Source organism: Haematobia irritans, chromosome 2 (genome assembly GCF_050003625.1).
Source record: "Haematobia irritans isolate KBUSLIRL chromosome 2, ASM5000362v1, whole genome shotgun sequence".
In the NCBI taxonomy this organism is placed as follows: Eukaryota; Metazoa; Arthropoda; class Insecta; order Diptera; family Muscidae; genus Haematobia; species Haematobia irritans.
This window is the reverse complement of record NC_134398.1, coordinates 16,676,114-16,690,896: the sequence shown is the minus strand read 5'-3', so window position 1 is coordinate 16,690,896 and position 14,783 is coordinate 16,676,114.

Here is a 14,783-nt window from a genome sequence, read left to right as displayed (position 1 = left end):
AATATAGGTAACTCTCCAAACTAAAGATAGGAGCTATTGTCCATGTTTCAAGCTAGTAATACGATACAAAAAGTGAAGCCTAAAAGTCAAATTAGCCAAATTGCAGGGACTTTCGTGAACTTAGAGTTAGTACCTAAAAAACGCTGGTTACTAAATTTGACAATTACTAAATACAAAATTTTGTTAACAACCCAGCAAAAAATTTGGAAGTACTTCTAAAGGCACAATTTTAAAAGCACTTCCAAAAATGTCCTTCAAGAGATGTTCTTTATTTTAACTACTCAAGAAGTTCTTTTAATTCAATTTTTTTATAACTAGTTTTTTTCATACTTTTAAAGGGCAATTTTAAATTCTTTTGTTTCAAATATGTTAAAAACAGAATAAGGATTAATAAAATGGTATAAATTATTTAAATTTTGCGGAAAAAATTTCTAAATTCATTATAGAAAAATTGCGAAATTTTGAAAATATATGAGGACAAGGGTTTCAGACAAGCGTTAGTTTGCATTAAAAATCATAAAAAATTTTAATAATTAATTATTTGTCCAAATACCACAAAATTTTTTAATTCACATCCAAAACACTGAATTCGGATCACATCTAAAGAAGTGATGCATATTCAGTGCAACGGCTGTTGAAATGTGGACATCCGTCCTATGACAAGCCCATGTTAAATTCATCGCTTCTGCGCCAATTTTGCACTACTTCCGGATCCAAAAATAACATTTTGACTACATTTTTGGCGACGCTTTTTTGCTGGGAAGGAGTGAAATTGTCATAATCTGTTCTCATCTACAGTTAAATAATACTTTAATAGCTAAATTAAACAAGTAAGGAAAGTCAAAAGTCGGGCAGGGCCGACTACATTATACCCTGTACCGCTTTGTAAATACACATTTTCGATAATATATGAAATCCGTCAAATGTGTTGGGTGCTATATATAAAGGTTTTTGTCCCAAATACATACAGTTAAATCTGACTCCATCTGAACAAAATTTATAATCTATAGACTTAAAATTTAAGTAGGCTAACGCCCTGGGATGGTACACTATGTTAGTAAAAACAAGTATATACGGCGGTAAGTTCGCCCAGTCCGAATCTTATGTACCCTTCACCATGAATTGCGTAGAAACTTCTACGAAAGGCTGTCATCCACAATCGAATTACTTGGGTTGTGGTATCTTAAAACTTCTTAACAACGTTTTCTAAATTGTGAGTTAGTCCATACGTGGTATATATTAGACAAAAAACTTATGCCTCGGTAAGTCTACAAATAATTACGAATCGACATGGAAATTTAAATATGGGGGTCGCTTATATGGGGGCTATATAGAATTATGAACTTGATATGGGCCAATTTTTGTGTGATTGGGGATCGATTTATCTGAGGGCTATATATAACTATAGACCGATATGGATCTAGTTAGGCATGGTTGTTAACGGCCATATACTAGAGGCTCCAAAACCAAATCTCGTGATCGGTTTATATGGGGGCTATATATGATTATGTACTAATATGGACCACTTTTGCCATGGTTGTTAAATATCACATACTACCACCACGTACCAAATTTCAACCAGATCGGATGAGTTTTACTTCTCCAAAAGGCACAGTAGGTCAAATCTGGGGATCGGTTTATATGGGGGCTGTATATAATTATGGACTGATATGAACCAATTCCTGCATGGTTGGTGGATACCATATACTAACATCACGTACCAAATTTCAACCGTATCGGATGAATTTTGCTCTTCCAAGGGGCTCCGGAGGTCAAATCTGGGGATCGGTTTATATGGGGCCTATATATAATTATTGACCGATTTCGACCAATTTATGCATGGGTGTTTCAGGCCATATATTAACACCACGTACCAAATATCAACTGAATCAGATGAATTTTGGTCTTCCAAGAGGCTCCGGAGGTCAAATCTGGTGATCGGTTTATATGCGGGCTATATATAATTATGGACCGATGTGGACCAATTTTTGCATGGTTGTTAGAGACCATATACTAACACCATGTACCACATTTCAGCCGGATCGGATGAAATTTGCCTCGCTTAGAGCTTTATGGGGTCTTAGAGAAATATTTTGATGTGTTACAAACGGAATGACAAAGTTTTTATAAATAGCCATCACATGTCACTCGAAATTAGCCCTGTGGTATTTTGGTTCATTCCCGGCAGAATGCAGTCTTGAGATGATCCACACTTTGGTATTTTTTATTGCTAACCTTACTCTGAATTCCTCAGACGCAAAAATCCAATGTATTGAAATCCAGAGAATTTGTTTGAGGTTCCGAGGTTTGGCGTTTTAAGCCATACTTGTTTGACGTGTGCTGATTGCGATGATGTTGGGTCCTGTTGAATGTCCAAGGTCGGTGGGCGAAATGTTTGTTTGTCCAGGGCTTAAATACTGTATCCATAATATTTGGCATTACAAACTTTCCTAAAAAATAAAATTTTGACAAAATTTTCTAAAGACATAAAATTCTGACAAAATTTTCTGTATAAATATCATTTTGACAAAATGTTCTTTAGAAATAAAATTTTCACAAAATTTTCTATAGAAATAAAGTTTTCATAAAATTTTCTGTAGAAATAACGTTTTGACAAAATTTTCTATAGAAATAAAATGTTGCCAAAATTTTCTATAGAAATAAAATTTCGACAAAATTTTCTATAGAAATAAAATTTTGACAAAATTGTTTATAGAAATAAATTTTTTGTATAGAAACAAATTATTCACACAATTTTTTATAGAAATAAAAATTTGACAAAATTTTCTACAGAAATAAAATATTTACAAATTTTTTTGTAGAAATAAAATTTTGACAAATTTTTTTGTAGAAATAAAATTTTGACAAATTTTTTTGTAGAAATAAAATTTTGACAAAATTTTCTACAGAACTAAAATTTTCACAAAATTTTCTATAGAAAAAAATTTTGACAAAATTTTCTATAGAAATAAATTGTTAACAAAATTCCCACAATTTACAATAGAAATAAAATGTTGACAATTTTTTTTTGGAAATACAATTTTGACAATATTTTCTATAATTAAAATTTTGACAACATTTTCTATAGAAATAGAATTTGAAAAAAAAATTCTATAAAAATGGAATTTTGACAAAATTTTCTATTGAAATAAAATTTTGAAAAAAATCCTATAGAAATAAAATTTTGACAAAGGAAAGTTTGTATAGAAAAGATTATTCGAACAATTTTCTATAGAAATGAAAATTGACAATATTTCTATAGAAATAAAATTTTGATACAATTTTCTATAGAAATAAAATGTTGACACAATTTTCTATAGAAATAAAATGTTGACAAAATTTTCTATAGAAATAAATTTTTGACAAACTTGCCACAATTTTCAATAAAAATAAAATTTTGACAATTTTTTTTTAATACAATTTTGACAAGATTTTCTATAGAAATAAAATTTTGACAAAATTTTCTATAAAAATGAAATTTGAAAAAATTCCTATAGAAATGAAATGTTGACAAAATTTTCTATAGAAATAAAATTTTGACAAAATTTCTATAGAAATAAAATTTTGACAAAATTTTCTATAGAAACAAAGTTTTGTATAGAAAAAATTATTCAAACAATTTTCTACAGAAATAAAATTTTGACAAAAAAAGTGTAAAACAGAATGTGAAGCTGTGCACACATGAATAAATCCTTGAAAACGGTTTTGACGAAGTCAACCGAAATATTGGAAATAAAACTTAAATAAAAACATCAATCCAATGTTTTTTTAATCGACCTATAGCCGAAACTATGATTAGTATTGCTTAAAAATAAAATAAAAAGGTTAACGATAATCAATCAAAAATAATATTTTATATAGGAATACAATTTTGACAAAATTTTCTAAAGAAACAAAGTTTTGTATAGAAAAAAAATTCAAACAATTTTCAATAGAAATAAAATTTTGAAAAAATTCCTATAGAAATAAAATTTTGACAAAATTCCTATAGAAATAAAATTTTGACAAAATTTTCTATAGAAACAAAGTTTTGTATAGAAAAGATTATTCAAACAATTTTCTATAGAAATAAAATTTTGACAAAATTTTCTACAGAAATAAATTTGTAAAAAAAAATTCATAGAAAGAAAATTTTGACAAAATTTTATATAGAAATAAAATTTTGACAAAATTTTCTATAGAAATAAAGTTTGACAAAATTTCTATAGAAATAAAATGTTGACAAAATTTTCTATAGAAATAAATTTTTGACAAAATTGCCACAATTTTCAATAGAAATAAAATTTTGATAATTTTTTTTTAATAAAACTATTACAAAATTTTCAATAGAAATAAAATTTTGACAAAATTTTTTGTAGAAATAAAATTTGAAAAATATCCTATTGAAATAAAATTTGAAAAAATTCCTATAGAAATACAATTTCAACAAAACTTTCTATAGAAATAAAATTTTGACAAAATTTCTATAGAAATAAAATTTTTACAAAATTTTCTATAGAAACAAAGTTTTGTATAGAAAAAATTATTCAAAGGATTTTCTATAGAAATACAATTTTGACAAAATTTTTTATAGATATAAAATTTGACAAAATTTTCTATAGAAATAAAATTTTGACAAAATTTCTATAGAACTAAAATTTTGACAAAATCTTTTCCATAGAAAAAATATTTAAACAATTTTCAATAGAAATAAAATTTTGACAAAATTTCTATAAAAATAAAATTTTGATAAAATTTTCTATAGAAATGAAATTTTGACAAAATATTCTATAGAAATGAAATTTTGACAAAATTTTCTCTGAAAATAAAATGTTGACACAATTTTCTACAAAAAGAAAATGTGACAAATTTTGTTTAAAGAAATTAGGTTAGGTTAGGTGGCAGCCCGATGTATCAGGCTCACTTAGACTATTCAGTCCATTGTGATACCACATTGGTGAACATTTAAAGAAATTAACTTTTTACAAACTTTTGTACAGAAATAAACTTTTTACAAATGGTCTATAGAAATAAAATATTGAAAATTTTTTTTTATGGAAATAAAATGTTCCTATAGAAAAAGGTTTGACAAAATTGTCTTTATACATATGGCGCTTAAGTTTCGTAGATATGGAACTACGCTTTATCTCCAAAACTTATTTCAATGATACCCTTATCTGTTGTTTCAAAATGTTTGTTGTTTATTTTAAATGCTAAGTACTTATAGAACCATCCTCTATAACCGATTTCTTATGATGATGACGGTGGCTCGGACAACGCATTTTCCTAAATGGATTTGTCCACAACTTTCAGCTGGAATCATAGTAGCAGGAGGACCATGTCATATATTTACACTAACGGTCATAGACCTTAGCTGACGTCATTCTCTAATTTCACATTTTTCAAGTAACAATTATATGGAAAACATTTTAATTGAGTTCCACTCATATTCCTGCACACCGCAATCTAAAGTTTTTCGTTGAGAAATTATTGTTTATTAGCAACGTACAATGTTCCGCATAGCAAAATGAATACATTTTGAAAGATTTTTTTTTCTTAAAATTTTAACCATCTTGTGTGGACGTTAGATGTGTATGTAGGTTTTTGCTCTTGAACACGAAACATAACTTTACATATAAATTATGCAAAATTACTATGGCATCGACAACTACTCAGAATGAATTGAGTGATGAAGGAAAGTGACCCAATAGGGAAGAATTCTTAGAGAAAAAGAGGATCTCACTTTTTCCATGTTTTGTTTTTAGCTATAGATATATAAAAAAAATTTAATTCATTTGATAATATTTGAAGTAACAGAACACCACGAGATAAATAAATTTTTACTTGAGGGGAATTTTCAACTGGCAAAACTCCTTCGAAGTTGATTTGCAGGCAAACAAAAATCAAATCTGTGTCAAATATTGAATGCTTTAACTTATTTAGGCAGAGGGACGTACGAAGTTCAATTAGAATCATTTAAAATCTATATTTAAATTCCTCAAGGGTAGCTTACTTGCTACTGAAATCTCTCGAAAACTTTAGCACTATAATAAAACTAATTGTACACTAACAAAAGTATAAGGAAATAAAGAAAAATCTGAAAAGAATTGAAAACAAGTATATACGGCCGTAAGTTCAACCAGGCCGAATCGTATGTACCCTCCACCATGGATTGCGTAGAAACTCCTACCACAGACTGCAATCCACAATCGAGTTACTTGGGTTGCGGTAACACTTGCCGATGGCAAAGTATCTTAAAACTTCTTAACACTGTCTTCTCAAAAAAAAAAAAAAAAAAAAAGCCGATTAAGTACGTATATAATTCAGTTTGATTTTCTATAGGAATAAAATTTTGACAAAATTGTCTATAGAAATAAAATTTTGACAAAATTTTCTAAAGAAATAAAATTTTGGCAAAATTTTATGTAGAAATAAAATTTTGACAAAATTTTCTATAGAAATAAAATTTTGACAAAATGTTCTATAGAAATAAAATTTTAACAAAATTTTCTATAGAAATTTTCTATAGAAATAAAATTTTGACAAAATTTTCTATAGAAATAAAATTTTGACAAAATTTTCTATAGAAATAAAATGTTGACAAAATGTTCTATAGAAATAAAATTTTAACAAAATTTTGACCAAATTTTCTATTGAACTAAAATTTTGACAAAATGTTCTATAGAAATAACATTTTGACACAATTTTCTATAGAAATAACATTTTGAAACAATTTTCTATAGAAATAAAATTTTGACAAAAGTTTTTATAGAAATAACATTTTCTATAGAAATAAAATTTTGACAAAATGTTCTATAGAAATAAAATTTTAACAAATTTTCTATAGAAATCAAATTTTGACAAAATTTTCTATAGAAATAAAATCTTGAAAAATTTTTTTTTAGTAATAAAATTTTGACAAAAATTTCTATAGCAATAAAATTTTAACAAAATTTTCCACAAAAATAAAATTTTGACAAAATTTTTTATAGAAATAAAATTTTGACAAAAATTTCTATAGAAATAAAATTTTCCATTTGTTTTGTTTTGTTATTGTTGGTTTTGTTCTTTAAGCATTGTTGTTGTTTTTTATTTCAGCTTAAAACCATACATTGACTAAACTACAAGAGTAGCTTAACCAACAGAGGAAAAGAATGTTTGTCAAATTTATTTGGGCAAAGCCCTATAGACTGCAAGATGGTTGGATGGACGCACGTTTCGGAATTACCACATTCCTCATCAGCATCCTCTACTTGCAGCAAAACTATCAACCAATTATCAGAATAAATTCAGGCAGTTTATTAAACCCAACAAAAACCACACTTGAACCCTCCTTTTTTCGGAGGGTTCAAGTGTGGTTTTTGTAGAGGATGCTGATGAGGAATGTGGTAATTCCGAAACGTGCGTCCATATAACCATCTTGCAGTCTATAGGGCTTTGCCCAAATAAATTTGACAAACATTCTTTTCCTCTGTTGGTTAAGCTACTCTTGTAGTTTAGTCAATGTATGGTTTTAAGCTGAAATAAAAAACAACAACAAATAAAATTTTGACAAAATGTTCTATAAAAATAAAATTTGAACAAATTTTCTATAGAAATTAAATTTTGACAAAATTCTCTATAGAAATAACATTTTGACACAATTTCTATAGACATAAAATCTTGAAAAAATTTTGTATTGTAATAAAATTATGACAAAATTTTCTATAGGAATAAAATCTTGAAAAAAAATTGTATAGTAATAAAATTTTGACAAAATTTTCTATAGTAATAAAATTTTGACAAAATTTTCTACAGTAATAAAATTTTGGTAGATTATTTTTGGGGATCGGCTATATATAACTATATACCGATATGGACCAATTTTGGCATGGGTGTTAGCGGCCATATACTAGCGCAATGTACCAAATTTCACCACGTACCAAATTTCAACCGGATCGGATGAATTTTGCTCCTCCAAGAGCAACAGAGGTCAAATCTGGGGAACGGTTTAAATGGGGGTTATATATAATTAAGACCGGTATGAACCAATTTTTGCATGATTGTTAGAGATCATAAACTAACACCACGCACCAAATTTCAAACGGATCGGGTAAACTTTGCCCTTCCAAGGGGCTACGGAGGTCAAATCTGGGGATCGGTTTATATGGGGGCTACATATAATTATGGACCGATATGGACAAATTCCTGCATGGTTGGTAAAGACCATAAACTAACACCACGTACCAAATTTCAACCGAATCGGATGAATTTTGCTCCTCCATGAGGCTACGGAGGTCAAATCGGGGATCGGTTTATATGGGGGCAATATATAATTATAGACCGATGTGGACCAATTTTTGCATGGTTATTAAAGACCATATACTAACACCACGTACCAAATTTCAAACGGATCGGATGAAATTTGCTCCTCTTAGATGCTCCGCAAGCCAAATCTGGGGATAGGTTTATATGGGGGCTATATAAAGGGTGATTTGTTAAGAGCTTGATAACTTTTTTAAAAAAAAAAAACGCATAAAATTTGCAAAATCTCATCGGTTCTTTATTTGAAACGTTAGATTGGTCCATGACATTTACTTTTTGAAGATAATTTCATTTAAATGTTGACAGCGGCTACGTCTTAGGTGGTCCATTCGGAAAGTCCAATTTTGGGCAACTTTTTCGAGCATTTCGGCCGGAATAGCCCGAATTTCTTCGCAAATGTTGTCTTCCAAAGCTGGAATAGTTGCTGGCTTATTTCTGTAGACTTTAGACTTGACGTAGCCCCACAAAAACTAGTCTAAAGGCGTCAAATCGCATGATCTTGGTGGCCAACTTACCGGTCCATTTCTTGAGATGAATTGTTCTCCGAAGTTTTCCCTCAAAATGGCCATAGAATCGCGAGCTGTGTGGCATGTAGCGCCATCTTGTTGAAACCACATGTCAACCAAGTTCAGTCCTTCCATTTTTGGCAACAAAAAGTTTGTTAGCATCGAACGATAGCGATCGCCATTCACCGTAACGTTGCGTCCAACAGCATCTTTGAAAAAAATACGGTCCAATGATTCCACCAGCGTACAAACCACACCAAACAGTGCATTTTTCGGGATGCATGGGCAGTTCTTGAACGGCTTCTGGTTGCTCTTCACTCCAAATGCGGCAATTTTGCTTATTTACGTAGCCATTCAACCAGAAATGAGCCTCATCGCTGAACAAAATTTGTCGATAAAAAAGCGGATTTTCTGCCAACTTTTCTAGGGCCCATTCACTGAAAATTCGACGTTGTGGCAGATCGTTCGTCTATTCATGATGAAATGTCAAAGCATACTGAGCATCTTTCTCTTTGACACCATGTCTGAAATCCCACGTGATCTGTCAAATACTAATGCATGAAAATCCTAACCTCAAAAGAATCACCCTTTATAACAGGTTGGCTGATAAGTCCCCGGTCTAACAAAGAAAAACACATTTTTTTGTCAAAATTCGTTTTTTTTATTCAACATAGTTCCCTTCAAGAGCGATACAACGATTATAACGACCTTCCAATTTTTTGATACCATTTTGGTAGTACTGCTTCGGTTTTGCCTCAAAATAGGCCTCAGTTTCGGCGATCACCTCTTCATTGCAGCCATATTTTTCCCTGCGAGCATCCTTTTGAGGTCTGAGAACAAGAAAAAGTCGCCTGGGGGCCAGATCTGGAGAATACTGTGGGTGGGGAAGCAATTTGAAGCCCAATTCATGAATTTTTGCCATCGTTCTCAGTGACTTGTGGCACGGTGCGTTGTCTTGGTGTAACAACACTTTTTTCTTTTTCATACGGGGCCGTTTTGCCGCGATTTCGACCTTCAAACGCTCCAATAACGCCATATAATAGTCACTGTTGATGGTTTTTCCCTTCTCAAGATAATCGATAAAAATTATTCCATGCGCATCCCAAAAAACAGAGGCCATTACTTTGCCAGCGGATTTTTGAGTCTTTCCACGCTTCGGAGACGGTTCACCGGTCGCTGTCCACTCAGCCGACTGTCGATTGGACTCAGGAGTGTAGTGATGGAGCCATGTTTCATCCATTGTCACATATCGACGGAAAAACTCGGGTGTATTACGAGTTAACAGCTGCAAACACCGCTCAGAATCATCAACACGTTGTTGTTTTTGGTCAAATGTGAGCTCGCGCTGTACCCATTTTGTACAGAGCTTCCAAATATTGATAAATGATATGACCAACACGTTCCTTTGATATCTTTAAGGCTTCTGCTATCTCGTTCGACTTCATTTTACGGTCATTCAAAATCATTTCAAATCATTTCATCATTTCATTCAAAATCATTTCAAATCAAATTTTGACACGAATCATTTGAAGGTTGGTACTATATAAAAACAAGTAAGGAAAGTCTAAAGTCGGGCGGGGCCGACTATATTATACCCTGCACCACTTTGTAGATCTAAATTTTCGATACCATAACACATCCGTCAAATGTGTTGGGTGCTATATATAAAGGTTTGTGCCAAATACATACATTTAAATATCACTAGATTTGGACAGAATTTGATAGACTTTTACAAAATCTATAGACTCAAAATTTAAGTTGGATAATGCACTGAGTGGAACACAATTTTATTAAAAAACAAGTAAGGAAATTCTAAAGTCGGGCGGGGCACAATTTTAGTAAAAAAAATATGGGAAACATTTAAATCTGAAGCAATTTTAAGGAAACTTCGCAAAAGTTTATTTATGATTTATCACTCGATACATATGTATTAGAAGTTTAGAAAAATTAGAGTCATTTTTACAACTTTTCGACTAAGCAGTGGCGATTTAACAAGGAAAATGTTGGTATTTTGACCATTTTTGTCGAAATCAGAAAAACATATATGTGGGAGCTATATCTAAATCTGAACCGATTTCAATTAAATTTGGCACACATGACTATATTACTAATTGTACTCCTAGTGCAAAATTTCAATCATATTAGGCCAAAAATCTGGCTTCTGGGGCCATATAAGTCCATATCGGGAGAAAGATATATATGGGAGCTATATCTAAGTTTGAACTGATTTCAATCAAATTTTGTACACTTGATTATACGACTAAGTGTTATGTTTGTACAAAATTTCAAGCAAATCGGTATAAAACTCTGGCTGCTCGGTCCATATTAGTGCATATCGGGCGAATGATATATATGGGAGCTATATCTAAATCTGAACCGATTTTTTCCAAAATCAATAGGGTTCTATTCTGACCCAAATTAGGAACATGTGCCAAATTCTAAGGCGATTGGACTTAAATTGCGACCTAGACTTTGATCACAAAAATGTGTTCACAGACAGACAGACAGACAGACGGACGGACGGACGGACAGACGGACATGGTTATATCGACTTAGGGACCCACCCTGAGCATTATTGCCTTCTATCTATCTCGTCTCCTTCTGGGTGTTACAAACATATGTACTAACTTATAATACCCTGTTCAACAGTGTGGCGCAGGGTATAATAATATGCATTTAATACTAGCGACGCCATCTATGGTCAGACCAGGGACTTATCAGCCAACCTGTTACCAAATTTCAAACGGATCGGATAAATTTTGCTCCTCCAAGAGGCTCCGCAAGCCAAATCTGAGCGTCGGTTTATATGGGGGCATACGTAAAAGTGGTCCGATATGGCCCATTTGTAATACCATCCGACCTACATCAATAACAACTAATTGTGCCAAGTTTCAAGTCGATAGCTTGTTTCGTTCGGAAGTTAGCGTGATTTCAACAGACGGACGGACGCACGGACGGACATGCTTAGATCGACTCAGAATTTCACCACGACCCAGAATATATATACTTTATGGGGTCTTAGAGCAATATTTCGATGTGATACAAACGGAATGACAAAGTGAATATAACCCCCATCCTATGGTGGAGGGTATAAAAATATATATTTATAACATGTAGAGAGGGATAATTTTCAAAAAATAAAATTAGAAAAAAATCAGTCCCATTTTACCTTCTCTATGACGTCAGACCTATTGTTTTTATTGTATTTGTATGTTGAATTTTCTTTTTATTTCTTCATTACAGTTTAGTCTTCCAATGTCCAGGTATGATGATGATGGTGATGGCATTGAGTTGGTGATATTTGATGAAGTTTTCATTTCTTTGGCAAATGATGTTGTGCATGAAATGGCATTTTTAATTTTTTTTTCGAATATTCTTTTCCTTGCTCTTTTTTGGTGCTGGAAAAAAGTAAAGTGCAATTACGCGTAACATGCGATTAAAATGGTGTAGCTGGAAAAACGTGTTAAGCATATTTTATATATAAATTCCCTTTTTTTGTAATTGGGTCTCTATGTAAATGTCTTTGCAAGATGCATCTTAAGTTAGTATGTAATTTCATATAGAAGCTTTATTTTAGAAATTTGGTAAAATTACAATGGGCACTTCAAAATTTTATTGGGAAAGTTTTTGTTTCGCAAAAAGAGGTCGTTTAAAAAAATATGATCTTCTTTTCTTCTTTTATATACCAGAAAGGAAAAGTAAGCTAAATTTATGAGAAGAATATAAGCTTGGCAACTAAGGACTAATTATGAAGGTCATAACCGTTGACATAACTAAAATAGAAGTAAAAGTTTTGCTATTTACGTATTCAAGGAACAAAATGTTTGGTTGTTTCAAACCGTATTGTATATAGATGTTCCAGGGAAAAGCTTATCGGTCTATATTGAAACCAAGATCAGAAAGAAATTACAAAAATATCAGTTAGGTTAGGTTAGGTATAGCAGCAGCCCGATATTTAGGCCTTACTTAGAATATTTAGTCCACTGTTATACCACAGTGGTGAACTGCTATCTTATCACTGAGTGCTGCCCGATTCTATGCTAAGCTCAATGACAAGGGACCCTTTTTTATAGCCGAATCCGAACGGCGTTCTACATTGAAGTGAAACCATTTAGAGAAACTTTAAAATACTCAGAAATGTCACCAGCATTACTAAGGTGGGATAATCCACCGCTGAAAAATTCTTTGGTGTTTGGTCGAAACTGGGTTTGATATGGACCAATTGTTGCGTGGCTGTTAGCGGCCATATACTAGTGCAATGTAGCGAATTTCAACCGAATGGGGTGAATTGTGCTCCTCAAATCTGGGGACCGATTTATATGAGGGCTATATATAATTATGGACCGATATGGACCAATTTTTCAATGGTTGTTAGAGACCATATACTAACACCACGTACCAAATTTCTACCGGATCGGATGAATTTTGCTCCTCCAAGAGGCTCTGGAGGTCAAATATGGGGACCGGTTTATATGGGGGCTATATATAATTATGAACCGATATGGACCAACTTTTGCATGATTGTTAAAGACCATATACTAACACCACGTACCAAATTTCAACCGGATCGGATGAAATATGCTTCTCTGAGAGGCTCCGCAAACCAAATCTGAGCGTTGGTTTATATGGGGGCTATACGTAAAAGTGGTCCGATATGGCCCATTTGCAATACCATCCGACCTACATCAATAACAACTACTTATGCCAAGTTTCAAGTCGATAGCTTGTTTCGTTCGGAAGTTAGCGTGATTTCAACTGACGGAGGGACGGACAAAAGTAGATCGACTCAGAATTTCACCACGACCCTGAATATATATACTTTATGGCGTCTTAGATCAATATTTCGATGTGTTACAAACAAATTGACAAAGTTAATATATCCCCTATCCTATGGTGGAGGGTATAAAAATAATTTTAAACAAATACCAAAATTCATACCCGCTGTGCCGTTTGACTTTTTCACTTCCTTGGAAGTTCTTTTGAGAAGGTTTCGGAAATTACGATAATTTTTATACCCTCCACCACAGGAGGGGGGTATATTAACTTTGTCATTCCGTTTGTAACACATCGAAATATTGCTCTAAAACCCCATAAAGTATATATATTCTGGGTCGTGGTGAAATTCTGAGTCGATATGAGTATGTCCGTCCGTCCGTCCGTCTCTTGAAATCACGCTAACTTCCGAACGAAACAAGCTATCGACTTGAAACTTGGCACAAGTGGTTGTTATTGATGTAGGTCGGATGGTATTGCAAATGGCCCATATCGGTCCACTCTTACGTATAGCCCCCATATAAACGGGCCCCCAAATTTGGCTTGCGATTGCTCTAAGAGAAGCAAATTTCATCCGATCCGGCTGAAATTTGGTACATGGTGTAAGTCTATGGTCTCTAACAACCATGCAAAAATTGGTCTATATCGGTCCATAATTACATATAGCCCCCATATACACCGATCCCCCGATTTGGCTTACGGAATCTCTAAGAGAAGCAAATTTCATCCGATTTGGCTGAAATTGGGTACATGGTGTTAGTATATGGTCTCTAACAACCATGCAAAAATTGGTCCACATCGGTCAATAATTATATATAGCCCCTATATAAACCGATCCCCCGATTTGGCTTGCGGAGCCTCTAAGAGAAGCAAATTTTATCCGATCCGGCTGAAATTTGCTACATGGTGTTGGAATGTATGCTCTAATGATCATGCAAAAATTGGTCCACATCGGCCCATAATTATATATAGCCCCCATATAAACCGATCCCCAGCTTTGACCTTCGGAGCCTCTTAGAGGAGCAAAAGTCATCCGATCCGATTGAAATTTGGTACGTAGTGTAAGTATATTGTCTCTAACAACCGTGCCAAAATTGGTCCATATCGGTCCATAATTATATATAGCCCCCACATAAGCCGATCCCCAGATTTGACCTCCGGAACCTCTTAGAGGAGCAAAATTCATTTGATCCGGTTGAAATTTGTTACGTGGTGTTAGTA